The following is a 15,874-nucleotide window of genomic DNA, read 5'->3' as shown; positions in this document are numbered from 1 at the left end:
TGGGAAGTGAAGACATTGTGTTCCGGGCCTCAGAAACAGCGAGGGCAGAGGCCTGGCGACAAGCAAGAAGTCGTACCCGGTGGTGGGGAACGGGCGGTACGGCCAGGGTTTCTAAGGAGCAGCCTGGAGGTGGCAGAGGCCGGCCTTCCCGGGGCTGCCCACGCCAGGAGCCCCCTGACTGTCCAGGGCCTGTTTGAGCCCAGTGGTTACTGAGTGTCTCCCCAACTTGGCCCAAGTACTTGGGCCAGCTGTTGCTGCTCCTTTCCCCGGGGTATTTGGAGGGAGCTGGATTGGAAGCCGGGTAGCTGGGACTTGAACCTGTGCTCTGATACGGGATGCTGGCATTGCACGGTGAGGCTTAACCTGCCTCACCACAGTGCCGGCCCGGGAGAGACTTCCTGATCCACCACTTCCCCAGACTCCTCTTCTCAACTCCCACTTTTGGGAATCCCCCACCTGAGAAGCCTAAAGCTTCCCAGCATACACAGGCCTGCACGGCGAAGGCCTCATGGCAAATTTGCTCAAACGCAGGCTTCCTGCAAAGCCTGCGGGCTTTTTAAACCTGCTAATGAACTGAACTAAAAAACTTACTTCTGCAAAGGGCTGCGTCCTAAACACAGCGACCACAGCAGCTAACTACTCCCAGTGACTGAGCGACTCCTATGAGCCAGCCCCAGGCCGCACTGTCTCGGCCACCTCGCTTCACCGCCACCAGAATCCCACTAGGAAGACGGGGTTCGTATTAGCTGCTACGCTGAGCACCAAATGGCTGCAGCCCCAGCTGCTGCAAACCCGCTTCCCAGCTCCCGGCGCCTGCAGGTCTGAGTCTGGGCACAGGTCTCCCCCGCAGGGGCCCGCCAGCCTGCAGGGTAAGTGTGCAGGCATCAGAGGCTGGGGGTGGGGGGCACTCCCAAGCTCCCTGGCAGTGCTCAGGACTGGGTCCCTGTCTTCTTGTGGTCAGCGGGGGCCACTCCCAGTGCCTGGAGGCCATCGGCAGCCCCCGCCATGTGCTTCTCTTGATAACAGCTACTTCTTCAAAATCGGGAGAGGGCAGGGGTCTCTGACCCGGTGAGGGGCTGCTCCTTGAATGCTGCTCATCTACACCAGGCCCACCGAGGACACGCTTCCTTTGGAGTTGCTCAAAATCGGCTCACCTGAGGCCGGAATCACATCTGCGAAATCCCTTCACCTGTGCCAGGGTCCTCCGGCCAGAAGCAGTCACAGGCAGCACCCACACTCACAGAGGGGTTATGGTGGCTGTGAACGCCCTAGGGCACCCCCCGCCTCAGGGGCTGCCTGTCACACTATTACAATTCAAATTGTGGGGCCCGGGTGTGGCACAGCTGGTTAAGCTGCCTGCTGATGCTGGCTTCCCATGTGAGTCCTGGTTGCTCCACTTCCTATCCAGCCCCTGCTACCACATGGGAGCCCTGGATGAGGCTCCAGGCTCCTGGCTTCGAGCTGGCCCAGCCCTGGCTGTTGCAGCCCTTTGGGGAGTGAACCAGCAGATGGAAGATCTCTCTTTCCTTCTCTCTGTAACTCTGCCTTTCAAAGTAAATACATAAATAAATATTTTTTTTAAAAAAATATATCCAAATTGTATAACTGGGGAAACTGAGGCAGAACAGGTTTGTTGTTTTTTTTTTTTTTTTTTTTTTTTTTTTTTTTTAGTTGAGAGTTATAGACACAGAGAGAGAGACAGAGAAAGGTCGTCTTCCTTCCATTAGTTCACCCCCCAAATGGCCACTACAGCCGGCGCTGCGCTGATCCAAAGCTAGGTGCCAGGGGCTTCCTCCTGGTCTCCCATGCAGGTGCAGGGGCCCAAGCACTTGGGCCATCCTCCACTGCCCTCCCGGGCCACAGCAGAGAGCTGGACTGGAAAAGGAGCAACTGGGACTAGAACCGGCACCCATATGGGATGCCGGCACCGCAGGCAGAGGGTTAACCAAGTGAGCCATGGCGCTCTAGTAATCCTATCCAAAATCATGCCCCCAACAAGTAGGGGTGGAGCACAGCTCCAGTTCGCCCATTCTAACAGTGACTCTACCCGGCCCAGACGCTGTGCCAGGGCCACTCCCTGCCTTCGGTCCCAGAATCCCCTCAGTCCTCACGAGGACAAATGGACGCTCAGAGAGCTCGAGGGTTTTGCCCGTGTTCCCACAGCAGGGGAACTGGGACAACAGATGAGGGTTACCAAACTCCCACACCCAAGATGGTGAGCAGAGGGAGTGCTGAACGGGTTCAGAAGAGACTCCTAGGACCCCTCTGGGAGCCGGGAAGGGGCGAGGACGGAGAAGGCAGCCTTTCCATCCGCTCCTGGACAGATGATGAAACCAGGCTTCTTCACACTGCGAAATTCACATCAAGTAAAGGCGAGCAAGCAGGAAAGCCCAGGTCAGGTGCTGGGCATGGACTGGGTTGGAGGGTTGTTTCAGTCCACGACAGGTGACAGGGAGGAGGCAGGCTGGGCAGGTCCCGCTGCGGAACACCTTTATTTTGAAGGCAGTGGGGAGCCACAGAAGGTTGTGGAGCAGCGGCAGGCATGTACAAAAGTGCCTTTAGGAGAGCTAACAGCAGTGTGTGGAACACAGGACTGTTTAAGGTTTTCCCACTCAAGGGTGCCCGTGTCAGGAGGGAGGGTGAGTGAGTGCAGCGGTGGCCATGTCAGGGGTAAGGAAACTGAGGCCCACTGAAGGACACGAGGCCGTGTGACAGAAGCGAGGCTCGGTGTGGGAGACGGGGACCACAGACCATGGTGCACCCATTCATGCAGGAGAATCAGCGCGAGGCAGGGGCTGTTTCAAAGGTGCATTCCAGGGGTCCCAGGCCCAGAGTTCTGATCCAGCAGGTGTGGGACGGAACCATGAGTTAGCATTTTAAACAAGTGCCCCAGGCCGGCACTGGCTGCTCCACCTCCAGATCTAGCTCCCTGCTGATGTATCTAGGAGAGCAGTGGAGGATGGTTCACGTGGGAGACCCAGAAGAAGCTCCTGGCTCCTGGCTTCAGGTGGGCCCAGCTTCGGCCCTTTGCGGCCATTTGGGAAACGAACCAGCTGATGGAAGATTCCTCTCTTGCTCCCCTTGTAACTCTGCCTTTCAAATAAATCAATTAATCTTTGGAAAACCAAAAATACAAGTGCCCCAGGTGGACCCAAGCCAAGGTCCAGGGTGCCCTTGAGAACACCCTCAGTGCCCGAGGGTCCAAACCTGGGTCACACAGGCGCAGTGACCCTGCCAGGCAGCTCAAGCTACAGCCGGCGCTGTCTCTTCCTAGGCACCTGGCGAACACCTCCCGGACTGTACCCCAGATGCAGAAACCTCTTCTTCCCTAAAATGGGTGTGCTGCCTCTGGCCCCAGGGCCAGCACACCTGTGAACCTGCTACCTCCGGCCGGCGGAGGCGAGGGCCGAGGGCCGTGGGCCGTGAGCAATGGGAGAAACCGAGGCTCGGAGCGCCGATCTGACCGCTCGCCCCCGGGACCCCACGCTGTTCCCGAGGCAGAATCCGAACCGGCAGGGCTCCGTTCTCCGCGACCGCCGGCAGGGGTGCGCGGAGGCCCGGAGCTCAGCGGGGCGGGGGCCGGGGGTCGGCGCGGGGGCGCTGGAAGAACGCGGGCTTTGATTCCCGTCCCCCGGCGCAGACCCAGACGCTAATTAAAGTCGCCTGGGCCGCGGGGGCGGCGGGGCGGGCACAAAGCCGGCTTTGAGCGGGCGGCGGCGGCGCACAGGGGCCGCTTGTGGGACGTGTTTGTTTTTGCTCGTAAAGCCCGGCGGCCGCTAGCGGTGCCCGGGCGGCGAGGGGGCGGGAGCCGGGCGAGGGCCCCTGAGGCCACGGCCGCTGCCCCCGCCGCGCTCGGCCCGCTGCGCCCCCCTCCGCCGCCCCCGGGGGCCACGGCGCTCGGTTTCCCCTATGGTTACGGTGAAACAATGGTGTACCGTTGGGAGCGCTTCCTGTGCGCCGGGCTGAGACTCGTCTTGCTTCAGTCGACTGAAATTCCCCCGCCCCTCCCCGCGCTGATCACAGACCCATTCTGCAGATGACGCCCACGGAGCCTGAGCATTTGCCCAAGGGCGCCCTGTTCTAAACACCTGGGCCTGGGGTGCAGGACCGGAACTCCAAAAGTCCGAGGAGGGACGGCAAGGCCACCTGGGTGGGCTCCAGAAAGGTGGGCTCCAACAGGGAACATCTACCTGCTGGTCAGGGCCTGCTCCCACCAAGCAAGTTGCCCAGTGGAGAGTGGGCTCCCCAGCGCTGGGGTCCTAAACAGGACTCATGGTGGCTCCTGGGGGTTCCCCTCCTAGCTGAGCACCGGTGGCACTATCCTGCAGGAGAGACCCCTCCCATCCCCCAGGGGCCTTGCAGAGGTGCAGGTCTGTGTCTGGTGGGGAACAGGAAAGAAGAGCTGGCCGCCTCCTCCAAGGGCACTGAGTCACTCAACTTGAGGCTCGTGCTCCTATCTGGGGGCCTTTGCACCTGCTCTTACCAGGGACTCCTCTTTTACCGACTTTCCACTCCTCCTCAGCTTTCGGTTTTCAGCTCAGAGCCGGGGACACCCTGCAGCACGCACAGCTTCCCTTTCTGAACGCAGAACCTTTGTCTTTCTGGCCAGACCAGAAGGCCCTGAGGAGGGGACAGCAGGGGCTTGCTCCTGCCTCTGCACCCAACCCGCTCCCTTCATAAAAGGGTCCAGGAAGATGCACTGGGCAGTGTTGCCTCTTGTGCCTCGGATCTGAGCTCAGCCTGGGCCTGAGCAAGGCTCAGTCATCAGAGCCTTGTCACAGGTGTCATCAGAGAAACTCAGAAGCCCGTGGGGACCTAAACTCCCTGGCTACGGAGGTGGAGGTCAGGCGGCCCACAGTTCGCATCCCCATCCAGCGCCTGGCGCCCTGTGGTGGGGTTCCTGGCTCCCCGGCGAGACTGGTCCTCCAGCAGCTATATGCGTCTCCCCCTCCGCACTCCGTTTGCTTGCTCTGTGGATGGCTGGCTGGCAGTGGCCAAGGGGGGCTCCGACCTGGATGAAGTCCCCTGCTGATCCCAGCCACCTGTGAGGAGGGCATCGAGGAGGAGGAGGAGGAGAAAGAGGAGGAGGAGGAGGAGGGGAGTGGGGAGTTCGCAAAGACTGGCTTCCTCCCTAAGCCCTGGGAGCCAGAGTTTGGACAGAGACGCTATTAACACAAAATTTGCAAACATGGCTTCTAAAAATAGCCCTGGCTGGCAAGGCCCACCTGGCATGGTCTGCACCTTTGCGGCGGCTGGCCTGCTCCCCCTCAGCGCTGGCCAGCCATCAGTCTGTCAGCAAGCATGTCACTCTGCCCTCCCCCACCCGTGGTGAGGGCCGGGGCAGGGTGGGGGGTGGATATGGAGGAGAGACCCGGGTGAGGATGAGGCTTCACCCACTCAGGAGAGAGGCAGGGAGGATGTGTAGGCTGAGGGGAAAGGGAGGTCTTATCTGTAAGGTGGGGGGCGGGGAGGATGGCACTGCCCACCCAGGGCTCCCGCAATGTGCTTCGGGGGCAGGGGCAGGGCGCCCTTGTACACGATGAAGACCAAAACAGTGTTCAAACCTCTGGAAAGGAAGATGGCCCAGCCAGAGTCGAAAACACCAAGACGACGACGGCAAGCATGAGCAGAAGCGATTAGGGCCAGGAGAGGGGTCCCAGGGTCTGCGTAGACCCAGATGGGCATTGCCATGGACACCCTCGCCCCAGCAAAGCCCCTGGAACTCAGGGCCTGGAGCGCCCCTTGTCTGACTCTTTCACGGAGCAAGTGACAAAACGGGGGCCCTGGCTGGCGATGTGACTCGCCCCAGGTCCTCGGCAAGCCAGTGGCACCTGCAGGCCAGGCAGCAACCCCGGAGGTCCCTGGTCTCACCCCCCGCCCCCCCATTGGTGATGGCAGTCGCTGCCATTAATGATACATCTCGAAATGCTCCCTTCTCCACTGTCAGTTTATGGAGAAAACATTTACCGAGCACATATTGTTTGGCAGACACTGGGTTCCCAGAGGTCCCTGCTTTCCGGTAAGTTCCGTCGCAGTGTGATGGCAGGAACGGCTCAGGTACCGACTGTGATTGCATTGCCCAGCTTGGTTCCCCAGTGCTGAGGCCCAGGGCAGTCAGGAACTTTCCCAAGTTCAGCCCGGAGCTGGCGCCGAAGGCCCCGTGTTCTCTCCGAGTCGTGGGAGACAGGCTTGCAGGAGGCTGCTCACTTGCTCCCAGACGCCCATTACTCTGGGCTCCCTGATGGAGGCCAGCGATGGGGGCACAGAGGCCCCACGACCTGAGCCTCTGATCCCCCCACAGTGCTGAGCTTTGGGCCAGGCTCGGCAGTGACGGACACACCACCCAGGCAGATGGCTGCCCTCGGAGAGCTGGGGGAGCCGCTGTGAGCTGTTCTCCCTGTCGGGGAGTTTCTCTGACGCTCGCCTTCCCTCAGGACCCATCAAAGCAGAGGGAAAGGACCATTTCTGCACGGGCCCAGTGCAGCTGGAGCTGCGACCCTCCTGGCCCTGACACGGGCTCCCTACAGGGTCTCCGTGGGAGGGGCAGTGGTGAGCAGATGGGCAGCATGAGACCTCCCTCAAGGGTACCTGGCCATGCTGGCTCCCTAGAGCAGCACCTGCCCTTTGCTTCTGTGCTCCACAGGGTTCCAGGCCCACACCGGCTGGGCACCTGTGGGCCACTTCTCCTGCCTTCTGATGCCACATGGCGTCCTCTCTGCTAGGCTTTCATCCAAGGAGACCTTACCTGCACATCTACTCCAGCCATTCCCCCACAGACCCACAGGGCCACTTCGCACATCCCCACCTCCCCGCTGGCCACATGGAACTTTCCAGAACACCATGACGCAATCCTCGAGTCTGCCCATCTGTCACACATCTTGTGGGCTGACAGGGCCCTGACTGCAGGCAGAGGGTGTAAGTGGCTGTTCATTCTGGCTCACGGTCGCTGCCTATCCCTGCAGCCGAGTGCACTGCTCTGCCCTGGGCAGGCTGCTCCCCGCACGGACAGCCCCTTCTGCTGGACGTGGCACCCTGGACACACGCGTGGTCAGTGCAGAGTTCTGCCCCTGCCACTCTGGCCACATGGCAAAGGCACCCGTTGCTAGGGCTGTCTCAGGGGGCCCAGCTCTGGGACATGGAGCGTCCCAATCTGAAGACACTACGGGTGCTGGTGGCTGCACCCACCCAGTTCACTATTCTCAGGCAACAGCTTCCCACCCTATTTCAGGGAAGCGGTGCTGGGCAGGCCTTTGCCCAGGGCAGCCACTGCTTGGACCAGCTCCCAGGCCCCTGAGCCCCTAGGTGGCCTCTGGGAATGGTCAGCCAGCAGGTGATGAGCTCAGCCTGTCTGACTCTCCTCCAGGGGGCCGGTCTGGGGCCGGCTCAGAGCAGAGAAAGATGACATGAGCAGAGGTTGCCTTCCCGCCTGAGCCTTTCGCTGTCCCAGACCACATGTGTCCTCCAGAGAAGTACTCCTGAGATGGCCTGAGCGAGATAGCCTGTGCTTCTTGCATCCAAAATGCTGTCTGTCCAATGGATTCTGGCTCTTAGGTGCTTTAAGTGGCAAACCCGGAGGGCATGCAGCAAAGAGAACCGAGAAGGCTGAGGCAGGAGCTGAGGCCACCCTTCTCAAGGGCCCTGGAGGGGTCACCTGGCCAGCAGAGCTGCAGGTCAGACATGGCCATCAAAAAGGCTGTGATGCCTGCAAGTCCTCCCGAGCTGCCTGGCTGTCCCCACATGTCCCCACAGCATCTTGGTGGTTCTCCATCCCTTGCAACCCAAACAGCTTAAATTACCACTGGCCGCCTGCAAATCCCTTGGGTGGGGAGACGGGGGCCCCAGCTGGGGCAGGAACTGCCAGGTGGCCAAAATCAGTCACTCAGCCCCTCCCGGGCTTGATTTTTCTCATCTGGACACTGGGGAGCCCAACCCCGGCTTCTCCATGTCCTCCCACGAGATGCGATGCTGGGGGGTGGGGGAGCAGGGGTGGTTGTGAGAATACAATGAGATCATGAATTGGAAACCACCCCGGGGCTCAGTATCCAGGTACAAGTGATTCATCATGCGTGACCTCATCCACGGGAAAACACCAAATGGCAAATCCCCACCGGCTGCCCCTCCCCCACACGGGGTGGGTTACATGCTTGATGCCTAAAGAGAAGTCCCTTTTGAGTGCCAGCACGACCCTCCAAGGACGCAGCCTGTGTGTGGTGATGGGATTCACATAAACACAATCGCCGTTGGGGGCGCGCCTACTGTATGCTGGCCCTGTGCAATGCATTGCCTTTAATGGACCAACTGCATTATTTCTTTATTTTATTTGAAAGGGGGAGCGAGAGAGAGAGAGCGCTTCCATCATCTGGTTCACTCCCCAGATGCCTGTAATAACCAGAGCTGGGCCAGGCTAAGGCCAGGGAACTTAATCCAGATCTTGCACATGGGTGGCAGGAATCCTACCACTACTACTTTTTTTTTTCCTTTAAGATCTATTTATTTGAAAAGCAGAGTGACAGGGCCAGCATTGTGGTGTAGTGGGTAAAGCTGCCGCCTGCAATGCCGGCATCCTGTATGGGCACCGGTTCGAGTCCTGGCTGTTCCACTTCTGATCCAGCTCTCTGCTATGGCCTGGGAAAGCAGCATCAGGTGGCCCAAGTCCTTGGGCTCCTGCACCCACATGGGAGACCTGGAAGAAGCTCTTGGCTCCTGGCTTTGGACCAGCCCAGCTCCAGCTATTGCAGCCATTTGGAGAGTAAGCCAACAGATGGAAGATTCTCTATCCGCCTTTCAAATAAATAAATAAATCTTTTAAAAAGACAAAAGATTAAAAAAAAAAAAAGAAAAGAAAAGCAGAGTGACACACAGAGAGGGATAGGCACAGAAAGAGAGATCTTCCTTCCACTGGTTCACTCCCCAAATGCCTACAACAGTATGGGCTGGGCCAGGCTGAAGCCAGGAGCTTGGAAGTCCACCTGGGTTGCTTATGTAGATGGGCAGAGGCCCAGGGACCTGCTGCCTCCTTGACACATCAGCAAGAAGCTGGACTGGAAGCAGAGGAGCGGGGAGCTGAACCGGGCACACTGATCACACCGGGCACACTGGGCGTCCCCAGCAGTGGTTCACCCTGCTGCACCACAACACCCACCCCGGACCCAATGACTGGAACCACCACTGCTGACCCTCCAGGGCGCACACTGACAGGCAGCTGGAATCAGGAGGTGAGCTGGAATTTGGACCCAGGCATTCCAATATGGGATGCCGGCTTCCTAAGTGCTCTCCTAACCAGTGCTCCCAGTGCCTGCCCCAGTGTGGTACTACCCTCCGTCCCCAGTCTGTGGATGAGGAAACCATTCAGGGAAGCTCCTGGGAGGCTTGTTCAGCATCAGACAGTTACCTGTGAGGAAGGCACACATGCACAGACCTTCAGAAAGCCCATGGAAGATGTAACGAAAGGAAAGTTTATTTTGGTGGGAAAATATTTTGAAACCCAAGCATATAGCAGGTCTTCAAAAAGTTAATGGAAAATGTATGTTGTGGGAAAAAACTACAGAGGTTTCAAAATTTTTTTGCAGCAAAATAAACTTACCTCTCCATTCCATTTCCCCATGGATTTTTGAAATTCCCCCTACACGTGAGGTCTACATCTCACACACACTCATTCACACTCACATATACGCAGAGGACAGCAGAGAGAAACTGCCTGGCCTGTCCTTTCACCGTGAGGATCCGCGGCTCATGGTGTCCCTGAGAAGCGCTGTAAGAGCGGCCCCAAGGCCTGAGAACCTCCCATGCCTTGGTCCCCTGGCAAAAACTTGGACACACAGATTTCCCGGTGCACCATGGGACTGGAGATGTGAGCCTGAAGAAAGCAGGCTGAGCTGAGCTGGAGGGGACCCAGCATGAGCTGTGAGGCTGAGGCCTTCGGTCCTTGCAGCATCCCTGGCTCCCTGTGACGCTGTTGAGAGCTGGGAGCAGCGAGGGACTCTCCCACAGTCACTGCCTGAAGGCTGTTCTGGCCTGGCCCCGTGCGGGGCACGGGAGCAGATTCTCGAGTTTAGTCCCTCGAGAACTTGTGCGGTGGCCACAGCTGCCCCAGCTTCCCACCTCCCGTGCTCCCTCCCAGTGCAGCCAGCCCTGTCTTGGCTCATCTGACCCCTCACCAGTAAGAACCACAGCTCCTGGGGCCAACGCTGTGGTGCAGTGGGTTAAGCCACCACCTGGGATGTTGGCATCCCATATAAGCACCAGTTCCAGTCCCAGTTGCTCCACTGCCAATCCAGCGCCCTGCTAATGCACCTGGGAAAGCAGTGGAGGATGGCCCAAGAACTTGGGTCCTTGCCACCCTCACGGGAGACAAGGATGGAGTTCCAGGCTCCTGGCTTTGGCCTGGCTCAGCCCTGGCCGTTGGGGCCATCTGGGGAGTAAAACAGCAGATGGAAGATTTCTCTCTGTCTTTCCCTTTCTTTCTGTAACTCTGCCTTTGCAGAGTTGTTAGAGAGGATGTCTCCCCCTCCCTGTGCCTCTCCACAGGGCCATGCACACAGTGCAAGGCTTGGTGAGGTCTGAGGGTTTGGGTGCAGCTCCAGGTCTTAGCAACACAGCTGCATGTGAACCCGGAAATCTTCAGGAGTCACACAGCTTCCTTTTGCCATAGGTAGAAAAATGTGTGCCAGGCTCTGTGCTGGGCCCTCTCCCTGCACATTAAATGTTATTACTGAATTTTACAGAAGCTCAGAGAGGTTTAGTGACTTGCTCAGAGTCACACGGCTGGTAAGTGATAGAGCTGGGCCTCAATCTCCTGCCTTTTAGGTAAAGATCAAATTCTTCACCCGGTGTTTAAGACTGTTTGCAAGGTCATCCAGACCGTGCCCCTCACAGTGCCCAGGAAGGCCTTCCCAGCTGCACACATCTGTCCTTGCTCTTCTCCACCACTGAAGAAAGTAAGGGGCAGGGGGGAGGAGGGTTAGGAGAGGAGGCAGGAGAGTGGGGTATCTCTGAGGAGGAAAGAGGGGACACATGCAGGTAGGGAGCCAGATCGGTGTCTCCTTGAGCGCCCGTCACAGGGCAGAGGCCCCAGGTTGTGCAACAGTCCCTGGCTGAGCCTCAGGTCCCTCCTTGCTGGGAGGAGCGGGCTTAGCGCCTCCAGGACCTGGTCAGTCCAGATGTGATAGCCCACCCCCGGAATTCCCCAGCTGCGATGCTCCAGATGGGGGCTCCCCCCAGCATGCACACGCGTGGACAACACACGGGTCTTCTGGGCGCAGGCTCTAGGGAGGGCTGGAGTCCCGGAGGCGCTCCCCTGGGGACAGGATGCAAGAGCAGTATGAGGTCTGCTCCAGGGCCCACCCTGCCAGACAACATATGGTGTGGGACAGATTCAGCCTCCCCCAGCTGATGGCCTCGACTAGAAATGGGGTGGGGGGGAGGGCTGGTCACCTCTGCAGGTGCTTCTGGGCCCGAGCACCCGTGAGTTTCTAACAGAAATGAAGGCACTTCAGGCATCAGTGGGGAAGGCTGTATAACCCTCGGGAAGCAGGACGCCTGGCAGGAAGTACCTGGCTGAGCCACGGGGAGAGGAGGAGCTGGGACAGAGATGAGGAGAAGGGTCAGAGGCGGGACATGGGGACTGAGGGACAGGGCAGTGAGGCTGAGGTGAGACAGGGAGAGGCTGGGAGGCAGAGGGCGGTCTGCGGGTGGGAAGGGAACGGAGCAGGGGCCTCCCTGAGCCAGGCCCATAGCTGCACACCTGTGGCTGGAGCTGCCCAGAGTGGAGTGACACCACCTGGCCATCAGGAGCCAGAGGTGTGAAGGGGAGCCAGGCCAGAGATCCTTTCCTTTCTCATGAGAAAAAAAAAATCAGCAGCTACTGACTGTGGGAGGCTTGGAGACCCTCTGATGCTTCTCTCCTGGACTCACAGTGACATCAGCTGAGCCAAAACGAGATGCATAGAGCAAAGCCTGTGGGACCTCCAGGCAGGAAGGCAGGCAACGCGCTGGTAAGAAGCTTGGCAGCCTTCGATACAGGACGTCATTTCTTCTGCTGAGGTGGGAACATGGGTGTGGATCATAGTGTTCGTATGCTTTTTCTCTTCTTTTCTTTTCTTTTTTCTTTCCTTCCTCCCTTCCTTCTCCTCCTCCTCCTCCTCCTTCTCCTTCTTGAGTTACAGAGAGAGGTAGAGCCAGAGAGAGAGAGGTCTTCCATCCACTGGTTCACTCCTCAAATGACTACAACAGCCAGAGCTGAGCTGATCCGAAGCCAGGAGCCAGGAGCTTCTTCCAGGTCTCCCACGTGGGTGCAGGGGCCCAAGACTTGGGCCATCTTCTACTGCTTTCCCAGGCCATAGTAGAGGCTGGATTGGAACAGCTGGGACTCGAACTGGCGCTCATATGGGATGCTGGCACTGCAAGCAGCAGCTTTTTTCGCTACACCACAGCGCCAGCCCCTCTTATGCTTTTTCATATGTGGAAATATTTTTAAATCCCTAAAAACTTTTAAAAAATGTATAGGGGAGCGCAGGTATTTGGTGCAGTGCTGGATGCACCCCATACAGGAGCACCTGGGTTCAATACTGGCCCCCACTACCTACTCAGGAGGCCCTGGGAGGCAGCAGTGGTGGCTCAAATGACTGGGCTCCTGCCACCCACGTGGGACACCTGGATTGAGTTCCCAGCTTCTGGCTTTGGCCTGGGCCAGCCCTGGCTATGGTAGATGTTCGGTGAGTAAACAAGCAGATGGGACCTCTCTCTATCTCCCTGTCTGTCAAATAAACAAATAAAAAAAATCTTTTTAATCCCTGTAAGGAAACTTGCCAAAATATTAACAATGGTTCTTCACGAGTATGAAATTATCATGATTTTTATTATCTTCTTTTTACTTCTGATGTTTTCCAAATGCTCTACACTAAGCAGATATGGAAAAAATCGGTAAACCTTTTAAAAGAAAGATGAACTCCTCCTGCTAGAACCATGATCTTAGTCTTCCGTGGAAATTAAACACAACGGGGGAGGCACCGCACTCTCACTGCCTTTCCCCAGCAGATCCACGGGCGCAGTGAATCCCTCACCCCTCCTTCATTCTCCATCTCTACCCTTCTCCAGGGTAAAGCTTCCAGCGTCTTAGCTCCCAAGCCCAGCACCCACTGTGCTTAGAGGAAAGATTGCATGATAAGGAAGAGCTGAGTTTGAACCTTGGCTTCAGTAACCACTATAAAGCTATTCCCAAGTGTATGAGTGAACGTTTGACAATGGTTAAGACCCCTGCTTGGGATGCCCATATCCCGGATCAGAGAACTTGGCTTGAGTTCTAGTGACTCCGCTTCTGATCCAGCTTCTTGCTAATGCACGCTGGAAGGCAGTCAGTGATGGCAAAGGAATTGGGTCCCTGTCACCCACATCAGAGAGCCAATTAAGTTCCTGGCTTTGGCTGTGGCCCGGCCCAGGGCCAGCCCCAGCTGTTGCCAGCATTTGAGGGAGTGAACCAGCAGACGACAGATCTCTCTCTGTCTCTCAAATAAAACTGAATTTAAGAAATCTGTCTCCCTGCTTGTAAAATAATTCAAGATTTTTGTGAGGACCGAATGAAATAATCCATATAAAGCATTCAGCATTAACTAACAGAGCCTGCCACATAGCCAGTGTTTCACACCCCTCTAGGAGATGATCATTACCATCTCTTCTAGGATGCCTTCTTGCACTGACGAAATAATATTTCAGTCTGATTTGAGAACTGAACTGGCCTTCTCCCCCTTGCAGAAGATCTGGGCTCTGGTCTCCCCAGCTGTGTCACCATATGACACCAAGTGAGTTCCTTCCCCTTGCTGCACCTCAGCTTCTTCATCTGCACAATGGAAGACTTGGGCTTCCTGCTCCGATCGTCTGTGGTGAGGGTTAAACTGCATCATTTACCTTTCAAACCAGAATCCTTTTGAGAGTGAGAGCAGGTGCTATTGCTCTCCAGATGACAGGACTAAGCCAGGACAGTTCCGGGCACCCTGCAAGTCTGGCCACTATAGATGCTAGCCCTTGGCAGATACCTCCCATCACCTCCTTGCCCACCAGTGTGACAGGCAAAACAGGCCACTTTCCCAATTTCTGGAACCTGAGGACACATTAGGTCATGTGGCAGAGGGGTCTATGGTTATAGATGGGCCGACCTCAAGATGAGATTTCCCCGGGTCATGTGGGAGAGCCCGGTGTGATCATGGGAAGACCCAGGGTGACACGGGATGACAAAGACCTGGCTCTGAAACTGGAAGGGGGCCCTGGGCCCAGGGATGCAGGCAGCCTCCACCAGCTGGAGAAGGGGAGAAAACAGGGTCCCTGCTGGCACCCCCAGAAAGGAATGCGAGAGACCCATTCTAAACTTCTGGCCTCCAGAACGGTGAGCTCATAAATCTGCGTGTGGGTGTATGCCATCACGGTGTGGCGCTCTGTTCCAGCCACAGCTAGAAATTCATACGCCAGGAGGGCTCAGGCTCAGTGGGTCCCTCTGCCTGGCTGCTGTCCTTGGTGCACTAGGGAACAAGATGAAGCTCCCCAAGAGCTGGATGTGGTCCCTGCCCTGATACCAACTCTGCCTGTTGAGCCCTCTGAGCCTTAAAGGGCGAGAAGGGGTTCACCAGGCAAAACAGACCAGGTGGGGCCGGGAGGGGGCAACCTGCAGGTGGCCCCTGTGGGAGTGACTCCAGCAGAGGAACGAGCAGGAGCGAGACCCCGGAGGTGGGAATCAGCACGGCACAGGCACAGCAGTGCAAACCTGTGGGTGGGGCTGGCTGGGGGAGTGTGGATGTGAGAGAATCTGGTGGGGTGATGGGTATCCCCCACCCCAGTGCAGGCAGGAGATGGTCTGTAATGCAGAAGTCCTCTTGACCCGACTTGAAGCCATCTCTGCTGGTTGTCTCACCCTCACATTTCCCCCAGACATGTGCCAAAGGCCTGGCAGCTTCCCCAGCTGGGGCGGGGGGGTGGTGGTGGTGGGGGGGTGGTGGCAGCGTGCAAAATCACAGTCACTGTGAAGAGACCGGCATGACCTCAGGAGCTGGGTTTCATCATCCCGAAATCATGCTCCTGGCCTTAGTCAAAGCTGGAGAGGTGGGGAGGAGAGGGTGGGAAAGCAGAGTGGGTGGCAGCAGGTTTGGGCAAAGTGCCGGGGCTGCAGAAGGAACCAGCTGGGACCAGCAGGGGGTGAGACTCCAGCCTGGATGCCACTCCTCATGCTGTGTGACCACAGGCTGGGTCCTTGCCCATTCTGGGCCTCTCTGGGCAGCTCAGGTCCTTGATGCTCTTCTCAGGGTCTGTTCCCATTGGAGCCTCCTTGTGGAGGGCAGGACCCCCCTGGGGGGGTGGTCTTTGTGGATGAGGAGGAGCCCCCAGGAGGCCTGCCAGGGTTTGAAGTGGGCTTCTGCAGCAGGCTGTGCAGAAAACGGGCTCCTTCTGGGGAAGTCATGCAGAGCCAACCGGAAGTCTGTGAACCCATGCAGAGCCAACCGGCTTCTGTCAGCAACAAGCCATGGAGCAAGCTATCTCTAAGCTTTGGTCATGCGGCCCGCACTGCCCAGATGTGTTCCCATCTGCACTCTGCGTCCTCAGCCAGTTCTTCCAAGCTGGAGCTCCTGCACGGGGCTGGATGTGTTCGTTTGCCAGCATTTGGCCATAACAAAGTACCATAGGCTGCTAACTTAAGCAGCAGAAATGGATCTCCTCACAGCTCTGCAGACCAGACATCCAAGAGCAAGGTGTCGATGGGGTCGGTTCTTCCTGCGTCCCCTCCTTGGCTGTGCCAGTGTCTTCTCCCTGCATCCCCACCTGCTCTTTCCTCCATGCAGTGTGAGCCAGGGGCCTCATGGCTTCCTCTGAGAACATAGGTCATGTTGGACTA

Source organism: Oryctolagus cuniculus, chromosome 1 (assembly GCF_051225735.1).
Source record: "Oryctolagus cuniculus isolate XC-2025 breed Fujian yellow rabbit chromosome 1, ASM5122573v1, whole genome shotgun sequence".
Lineage (NCBI taxonomy): Eukaryota > Metazoa > Chordata > Mammalia > Lagomorpha > Leporidae > Oryctolagus > Oryctolagus cuniculus.
The sequence above is the reverse complement of the archived record's forward strand: the minus strand, read 5'-3'. Positions refer to the sequence as shown.